This window comes from Archocentrus centrarchus, chromosome 24, assembly GCF_007364275.1.
Source record: "Archocentrus centrarchus isolate MPI-CPG fArcCen1 chromosome 24, fArcCen1, whole genome shotgun sequence".
Taxonomy (NCBI): domain Eukaryota; kingdom Metazoa; phylum Chordata; class Actinopteri; order Cichliformes; family Cichlidae; genus Archocentrus; species Archocentrus centrarchus.
The window spans coordinates 35,847,392-35,857,174 of NC_044369.1; the positions used below are offsets into that span (position 1 = coordinate 35,847,392).

Below are 9,783 nucleotides of genomic sequence, written 5' to 3' on the forward strand. Positions count from 1 at the left end.
TAGGTCGGGAGTCCAGAATGGCGGCCCCTTTAGGCTCAGGGGCGGGGAAAGGCTCGGAGTGTGATGGCGGCGCAATTTAAAGGCGTCTGCGGGAGCGGCGCACTGACCCGCGGTTGCCAAGTGGGATATGCATGCCAGAGGATAGAGGCAGGCGAGACCTTTCCGGCAATATGCGTGATTTGAGTATAGGAGATGCGCTTTAGGAGTTAAAGCAAAAGAATGGTGATATTTTGATTACCCAGAATGCATTGCAACCAGGAAGTAGTGTTTTTTTGGTGAAGGGAAGGCCGTAGAGAGCTGGGACGACTTCCAGCTGGGGGTTTTGGAGCGTGCCCGTCCCACTGGTGCCACCCACATGCTGGTGCGGCTTGCGGTTGGTGAGATAGCAACCAGGAAGTGGTGTATTTTTGGGGCCATGTGGTGAAGGGGAGGCCGTAGAGAGTTGGTAGCACTTACTACCTGGGGTTTATTGGGCATGCCAGTTCCAAGTGCACAACCCGCATGCTTGGTGGGCCTTGCGGTTGCGGAGATGCCTTCTCCAGGCAGGTTCTGTTGGTTCTGTGGACAAGTTATCCACATATTCTTGGACTAATTTTGGTAGGCTTGGCCACTCCTGGGAAACATGGAGAGGAAAACAACCTCATCCTCATGATAGAAAAGACTACAGAGACCATCGTTGACTTCAGGAGGAAAGCCCCTCAAGTGCACCCCCTCACCATCAGGGGCACTGAAGTGCAGAGAGTGGACAGCCACAAGTTCCTTGGCCTTCACGTATCATCTGACCTGAGCTGGTCTACGAACAGTGCAGCCACTGTGAAAAAAGGCTCAGAAGCGACTGCACTTCATCAGGCTGCTCAGGAAGGCTGGGCTGAGCTGCCGCCCCCTCACACAAGCCTACAGAGGCCTGGTGGAGAGCATCCTCACCACTGGCATCTCAGTGTGGTATGGCAACACCACTCAGGCTGAGAGGAAGGCTCTGCAGAGTCGTGAAAACTGCTGAAAACATTATCAGGACTAAACTCCCATCAGTGGACACAATTTACACACAACGATGCAAAAAGAGGGCACAGCACATAATCAGAGACCCATACCACCCTGCCCACTTTCTCCTCAGGCCCAAACACACAACAAACAGCCTGAGGAAACGTAGAGCAGACAGCATCATCACACACAGAACTAGATTCTGCAAAAGCTTCTTCCCTGCCACAGTCAGACTGATGGCAGAGCAAAGGACTGCTCACAGCCAAAATCCACTGTGCAGTACTCCTCACACAGCTAAAACCTGATGTGCAACATTTTATTTATTTATTCAGTTATTAAAATAACACTTGTTGGTGCAATATCTGTCTGGTCTGCATGTGCAATTTATACTGTGTTCTTTGTAACACTAAGTGTGCAATAACCACTGTTCAGTATCCATCAACCTTCCATCTTTTGTATTTTTGTATATGTGTGCATATACATATATATATTTATGTCAATATTTACATATTTTATTCTATACTTTTTATTTTATTATATTGTATTATATTTTATTTTTATTTTCAATTCTTTCTACACTCCTACCCGAAAGCTCTGCACAAGAATTCCCAAACCTTATGTGTGAGTACAAATGGCAAATAAAGTCTTGAACTGAATTGAATTGAATTGAATGTTCACGACTGTTTTGATTTTTCCCATTTGTGGTTAATTGCTTTTAAGTGTGCCTAAAATTAGACCTATGCTAGTCGCTCAACCACATGTAATTATTATTCTGGCTTAATCACTACAGTGATTTGAAATGTCTTATACTTAAATGCTTGGCTATTTGTAGCAAAGTGCTGCCATCAGTTTCTATGAAACTAACTCCGGTCCATGGTGCTGACCGTGGTTCTGACCAGGGTTTCCTGTTTGTAAAGCAAGCGATAGACAGGTGACTTGTCAAAGTTTTACCCCGCCTTTATCCCATGATGGCTGGGATAGCCGCCACTCACTCAACAATAAAAAAAAAAAGAAAGTCTAGACCAAAATTCACCAAATTTTTGCTTGACGGCAAGCCCCCTCCCCCAGCAGCCTATGCCTATTGCAGCATAACTACACTGTACACCCAAACAAGTTCAGAGTACTCAAAACTTATTTGGAAACCCAATTTTTAAAATTAATATTATTTATTAGTTTACCATACATAATAATATTGATGCAGAGGTACTTATTTTAAAAGAGCTCTAGCAACTCCAAAAATATAAACATACTTATAACTTATTTAAGTACAGAACACTCAAAAAACACAAAAGCGCAACAGTAAAAACTTTTATTGTCATGAAATTCTTTATATTTCTAAGTGCTCTAGCTATCTGTCTTAGATGACATGAAGAAACAAATGTATTCAGATTTTCATTTTCCAAAAACTTACAGATCAGCCCTGCCTCAGAAATCAGGGGGAAATCACTGACACAAAGGAAAACCTGCACATACACAGCACAAGAAAGCACCTCTGCACTCACAAGCAGGACTCCAGACAAAGTAAAACAACTCTTGATGGCTATGGGTAAATGTGGATGATTGTGTAGGAGTGCACGAGAGGCTGTGTGTGTGTGTGACAGAGAACATGAGGTCTGGTTGTGTCAAATACATTGAGACTGAAAAAACATAAGACTTGATAAAAAAAAAACAAAAAAAACAAAACTTACCAAAATAAGAAATAAATTAAACAATATCTCACAAATTGATCTCCCTTCTTTATCCGTTTCTTTTGGAAACTGTGCAAATTTGAGCCAACTACATATTTGGAGAGCAGGAAATATTAATAAACTTGTGTATCAAATGTAAACTGTTTGATTAAAGTCCAATGATGCATTCAGCATAATGTCAAGTCATGGAACTTGAAACCACAAACATATTTGCAGGTGTACATGCATGCAAACAACAAACAGAACAGTTGCACGAAACATTACTTACTCTGTTAGAAACAGTTCATTATTTAGACTGAGAAGTCACGGTTTCAGTTCTTTGCCATCCAGACCCATCAGGATCTTCTGAATGAAGGTCAAAGTGTGAACAGGTTCCCTCGGGCAGTCCAAATGCAACGTGTCAATCCAAACAACAATGTAAATGCATCGGTCCACATGGGGATTTCACTTTTTACATGATCATCTTCCACCACCGTTGCAGTGCTTGCAGGAGTGATGTTAACTGGACTTGTACAACACACGTTCACCGCTGTTACAAGCACAACAGGAGTGTTGATGATCATCTGTCTTCTCCGGCTGAAAAAGGCACAAAGGAGAGGGTCCAACTGTAAGTTTGCCCTGGAGGCAGATATTACATATGAGCATTTCACAGGTAATTCAAACCTGTAACTACAGCATATTGACAGATAAAGTAAATGGTGGGCATCGTCACTAGTCTGTACCAGACGTAGATTTGAACTGATACTCGGTGCCTTAAATGTTTGTCCTAAATGTCACGCAGCCATCTGTCACCAGATTGAGCTGCAGTCCTGACATCATTACAGAAAAATGTCATAACTCTGTTACTCTTTGCCTGATATTTTTTTTAGGTCTAATATTGTTAGTTATTTTTGAAGTTCTACAACGTAACCTGAAGCACACCTTCCCCATCATTTCCTTCCCTGCATTTCAAACTACTTCCCCTAAGTTTGTACAAAGAAACAAAAAAACTAGAGGGACAAATGTTAACTCAATAATAATACAAAAAAAACACCCAGGTTGGCATCTAACTCATACTGAATGTATGTTGTGTGGTGTGTATGCGTACTCATACACACCTACAGGCAAATACTCTAATTCCATGTACACCTACCTACACTCCCTACACACAGGGTTCAGTAGATTGTTGGAAATACTCATTTTTCTGCAAAACTGTAGATACTTACATTCTATGTCTTCAGGAAGTGTGGGTCCCCTTCACACAGGTATACAGGGTGGGCACGAAGGACCGCCAAACATTTCACGCAAACATCTGGAAACTGCTGGAAAGAAAGGCAAAAAGTAAAATGAGGAAAAGCTTTCATGCTTTTGGACACAATGACTGACGTGGCTGTGCCGCGCTGAAGCCTTATTTTGCTAGTGGAGCAAAAAAAAGAGCCTAAGCCAAAACCACATGTATGTCACAGGAAAATGAGCTCAACATTTTCTAAAAGACATCAATGACAGTAAATTGTTGTTCTGTGTCTATAACTGAATGTGACTTAAAGCAAGTCAGCATGTTTTGGGAGATTATATTGTACACAATATTTATTTTGATGATGACGCTGACACATTTAGACACAGCTGTCCTTAGGAGCTTCATTAGAATAAAGTCATCTGATATCTCACCTGGATCTCATCACGCAGTGTGCCCGATATCTTTCCCGTGCGTGCTGCCTTTTTTCTGTACCGCTACAAAGCCGACAGTCTAGGTGTGCATTTGTCATAATCAGCATAACACTGGTTACACAGGCTGACATTTGGGATACCGTGGACTTCAGCACAAACCTAAACAAAGCCAGAGACACACAAGGCAAAAGGACAACAGTGGAACAATCATCTGATTAAGAGGCATTATTGTTCATTAAAAAAAAAAGCGAGGGAGGCTGGATGAAACCAAAGAGAAACACTACAGACCGCCTAAATACTGATCCTGAACAGTCCATAAGGGCAACTGCATTATTATTGGAAATAAATATATAAATATTAAAAGATCGAGTCAGTAGAGACAAGGGAAATAGAAAACATGGGTAAAGAGGAACAAAAAAAGTTGAGTGTATGTTTCACCTGTGATTGGATCTGAAGGCCCGGCTGCAGGAAGTCTTTCACCAATGGATGTGCCTGAATGATCTGGTGATGGAGGGCAAAGGTCATCTGCATGAAGTTTTCTATTAACTTCAGGTTTCAGTCACTCTTTTGAACTTCATGTTTCATCTGCAGTCTCATTTCTTCCACACTGCTCTGGTTTTATTCTTGGGGAAAGTTGGGAAGAAAGTTCACTTCAGCTCGTCCGGCTCTTTTGATTTTGAAGCGGGGATGTGCTTTGTTAGGGTGCCTCGTGCTTCTTCTGCCTGAATTGCACAGACATTAAAGACAGGAATTTAGTTAGCCTAGATGCCAAATTTGTGTGTGCATATGAAACAATTAAAACAAACTTAAACTACAGACTAATTACTTTCAAACAAAGATTGTGTTCTTACTTGTGGATTGTCCAGTTTGAAATACTGCTTAAATTCCAGTAGAGAAGTCAGTGTTGTCTGCAATGATTTGATCCTGTGGGAACAGATTAAACAAGGAATATTAAACTAGCCAAGTACACAATTAACAGTCAACATTTATTAGGGCTACCTTTCAAGTGCTAATGCGTCTCACCAATAAGACGATGACCCTGGTGCCCTTTAGGTTTACATGTGCTCATAAATCAGACCAAAAAAAACAAAGACAAAAAGAGTTTCATTTAGTCAGTGACAGTAAACTGGCTCATTCTCTCAGACACAGCTGCACCACAGCTGTCTTGCCAACCACAGTAGTCCACAAATAATGACAATAATGTATATCTTTACCAAGAGATCTTCTTGGTCATCATTAAACAACGAGGCAAATTAAGCCCATGTCGGTTTATTTAATAATAATAATAATCCCAAAAAAAAAATCGCCTTGTTACTTATCTTAGTACAGTGTGTCATTTGTGTTTCTACAAGGTCACGTGTCACTCAAACGTAAGTACACATACGAGTGTACGCACACTTGTAAGGACACTCCCACCATCGGACAGAGAGCGAGGGTCTGCAAATATGTTGTACATAACTGTAATCAAAATATAAGGTTCTGATGTTTGTTTGCCTTTGTAGGTTGCAGGGAAACGGCGTGTTATATTATGAGACTGCAGTACAACTCTCACAATATAACACGCAGCTACGTAGCTACAGAGGCCTTGATAAACCGAGCGTGTGCGTGCACTGTCGGTAAGTGTCACTACCAAATTCAAAGGGCGGCAAACAGCGCGCTGGACCGTTTGAATCTCCCCTCAAACTCTGCTGATGTGGCGGAAAATCACAACTGTTTATCTCTTAGTGCACTGACAACAAATGCTACAAGCCCGTCACCTAACACTTAAACACCAGATAAAACTAGAAAATGAGACGAATGAGACACCGACTGTAAAGAGTGGACTACAACATACTGGCAAATGTAAAAACGGTGCAATGACGAAATACTTCTATAATAATGAATTACAATAGTCCACCCTAGAAGTAATAAATGCATGAATGAGCTTTTCAGCATCACTCTGAGAAAGGATGTTTCTAATTTTAGAAATATTGCACAAATGTAAAAAAAAATCAGTCCTACATATTTGTTTAATATGTGCATTGAAGGACATATCCTGGTCAAAAATGACTCCTAGATTTCTCACAGTGTTACTGGAGGCCAAAGTAATGCCATCCAGAGTAAGTATCTGGTTTGACACCGTGTTTCTAAGATTTGTGGGGCCGAGCACAAGAATTTCAGTTTGATCTGAATTTAGAAGCAGGAAATTAGAGGTCATCCAGTCCTTTATGTCTTTAAGACATTCCTGCAGCTTAACTCATTGATGTGTGTCATCTGGCTTCATTGATAGGTAAAGCTGAGTATCATCTGCATAACAATGAAAATTGATGCAATGCTTTCTAATAATACTGCCTAAGGGAAGTGTGTATAATGTAAATAGAATTGGTCCTAGCACAGAACCCCGTGGAACTGCATAATTAACCTTAGTGTCTGGAGAAGACTCCCCATTTACATGAACAAATTGGAGTCTATTAGATAAATATGACTCAAACCACTGCAGCGCAGTACCTTTAATACCTATAGTATGCTCTAATCTCTGTAATAAAATGTTATGATCAACAGTATCAAAGCTGCACTGAGGTCCAACAGGACAAGCACAGAGATGAGTCCACTGTCAGAGGCTGTGAGAAGATCATTGGTAACCTTCACTAATGCGGTTTCTGTACTGTGATGAATTCTGAAACCTGACTGAAACTCTTCAAATAAACCGTTCCTCTGCAGATGATCAGTGAGCTGTTTTACAACTACTCTTTCAAGAGTCTTTGAGAGACACGGAAGGTTGGAGACTGGCCTATAATTAGCTAAGACAGCTGGGTCAGTGATGGCTTTTTAAGTAGCGCTTTAATTACAGCCACCTTGAAGGCCTGTGGTACACAGCCAACCAATAAAGACTGATTGATCATTTTTAAGATAGAAGCATCAATAAATGGAAAGACTTGTTTGAACAGTCTAGTAAGAATGGGATCTAATAAACATGTTTCTGGTTTGGAGGAAGTAACTATTGAAGTTAACTCTGAAAGATCAACTGGAGCCAAAGAGTCAAAACAAATACCAGCAGTGCTGAAAGCAGCCGAACATGAAGATCAAGATTGGAGATGGTTAAGGATGCTAAAGGAGGCCGACATGTGACAGCCAAAAAGTGCAGGAGAGACAGGAGAAGAAGCTATGCTGCTAGCGAGTCGGCTAAGAGCTAAGCTACTAGCTGCGCTAAGCTAGCGCATTTCTAAAAACAAAGTGCGGAGCCGAGTCTCCAATTCAGAAAGCCTGGCCTCCAGAGCTACAGACAGACTACATTTATTACAAGTACCGTTACTGCTAAAGGAGGCCGAGCAGTAACTAAACATGTGACAGCCAAAAAGTGCAGGAGAGACAGGAGAAGAAGCTATGCTGCTAGCGAGTCGGCTAAGAGCTAAGCTACTAGCTGCGCTAAGCCAGCGCATTTCTAAAAACAAATAAAGTGAATAATGTGAATACAGGTGATTCAGCAAAGAGTGTGCTCTAGATAAAGGAGGTGAAGATTACACCGAAATATGTTGTTATCCAGACAGATTGAGCTATTCAGATTTAACAGCTAACAGACAGCAAAACACGACTGCTCCCGAACAGGAGCAGGAAGTGATAGAATACCGCAGTGAGAGCCAACACCAAGTGACAGAAATGACTGCTAGCCTTCGGCCAGCGCCACGCAGGAAGAGTAAACGCGGAAGGAGAGTAAAAACACCTTCATCCTACCAGCAGCAGACGGTCCGATCTCTCCCTCCGAAGGCGGACGTCGATGTGAGAGCAGATTTCCGTTCGTTGCGCAGTTACACTCGTGTTTCCTTTGAGATGTTACAACTACAGGATCAAAGCCAGAATTCCAAAGTTCCATTCGAGAAGTCCCCTCTTGATTTTTCAGTCACTCACTGATGCTGCGAGAGCAGCAATTTAACAGCACTCAGCCTCGCTGCTGTTTTTGGCTGCAAACATATTTGTTCCTATTTTTTCACTTTCTTCATTCCCTGGATTCCTTAATATTGATTGTTCCTGATTGTTATTCTCTCACTGATAAAGTGGCCGGAAACGCACAAGGACGGAACAGGTTCATCACAACGTTGCAGCTGAGTGGACCCGACCAGTAGTCACATTTCTGCCGCCACTCACCCCCCCCCCCACCCCATTGTAGCAGGATGTGACAGACAGCAGCTCCACTGCACTACTGTAAAATAAGAATGTACCTGATGATGAAGAAGAAGAAGAAGGAACAGCCTTTATTGTCCCACATAGGGGTAATTTGGGTGTAACAGCAGCCGCAGTTATTATATTAATAATTATATTAATAATTTACACTATTGAGAAAATTATATATATATATATATATATATATATATATATATATATATATATATATATATATATATATATATATATATATATATATGTGTGTGTGTATATATATATATGTATATATATATATATATATATATATATATATGTATATATCAGTGACGTGCGGTGAGGGTCGTGACTGGTGAGGCACTGACGTCATCACATCAGATTTACAAACATATAGCTTATTCACCATTTGATTGGCAACAGTTGTTTTGTTTAACATTAACATAGTCTGAAGCAAACCTTTTAGCTCCGGTGTTGGTCTTCCTTTAATTATTATCTTCTGCTTCGATTGAAAGTCCAGTTTAGAAAATTCTTTCAGTTGAGTTATGTAATCTTCCATGTTGAACATAAGGCCAAGCAACAGGAAAAACTAACTGGCCTTGCTAACTGTTTATGGTAGCTTGCCGCCGAGGAGTCGTAGAGTCCCTGGGATCACCAGCGCCCCCTACCATGAGGCACGAGAACTGCGTGCCTCACCCAGTGTCTCTTCGCAGCAGTTTCATGATCGCTCAACACAAGAATGCATTACACACACATACGGTTGTTAATGAAAAAAACAAAAAAAAAACTGTGCATTATATACACCAGCTAAAATATAGAAATTTAGTTCATATAGTAAAAGTGTTAGAACATTTTAATAGCCACATGCAAAGGGAAAGTAATCCGGTCTCACTGCATAGCATGCCAGCACAGTTAGTAGTCATTGGCAATGACTATACTGAGCCGCACCACGGATTGCGCAATCCGTGGTGCGGCTCGCCGGGCTGGTGCCTCACCGTTCGTCTCTTAGTATTTGACCGGCAAATGCGAAAATTCAGCGATTTTGAAAAAACTAATCTAAAAATGGTGTAGTTAAATGGAAAAGAACTTTAAAATACAAATCACTGAATGAATATAACCATTTAATTTATTTTTTAATTTTATATTTCCACGATGACAGGTGAGGCCGTGCCTCACCTGCCTCCCCTGACTGCACGTCACTGGTATATATATATATATATATATATATATATATATATATATATATATATATATATATATATGTATATATATATATATAAAAACAACAAGATTAACCTTAATAATAATAATAATACCAATAATAATAATATTA

General features: G+C 40.7%; 1 long non-coding RNA gene across 2 annotated transcripts; it reads right to left on the reverse strand.

Annotated features, from left to right (window-relative positions):
• Positions 1-2,275: 2,275 nt before the first annotated feature.
• LOC115774479 (uncharacterized) lies at positions 2,276-8,183 on the reverse strand. Of its 2 annotated transcripts, none has more exons than XR_004019193.1 (6): positions 8,028-8,183; positions 5,168-5,240; positions 4,755-5,038; positions 4,317-4,475; positions 3,875-3,967; positions 2,276-3,245 (listed from the first exon to the last, which is right to left on the reverse strand). It is a non-coding gene; the product is annotated as an uncharacterized LOC115774479 (long non-coding RNA). The 2 variants fall into 2 exon arrangements; XR_004019194.1 differs by having other exon boundaries at positions 3,875-3,970.
• Between the last annotated feature and the right edge of the window lie 1,600 nt (positions 8,184-9,783).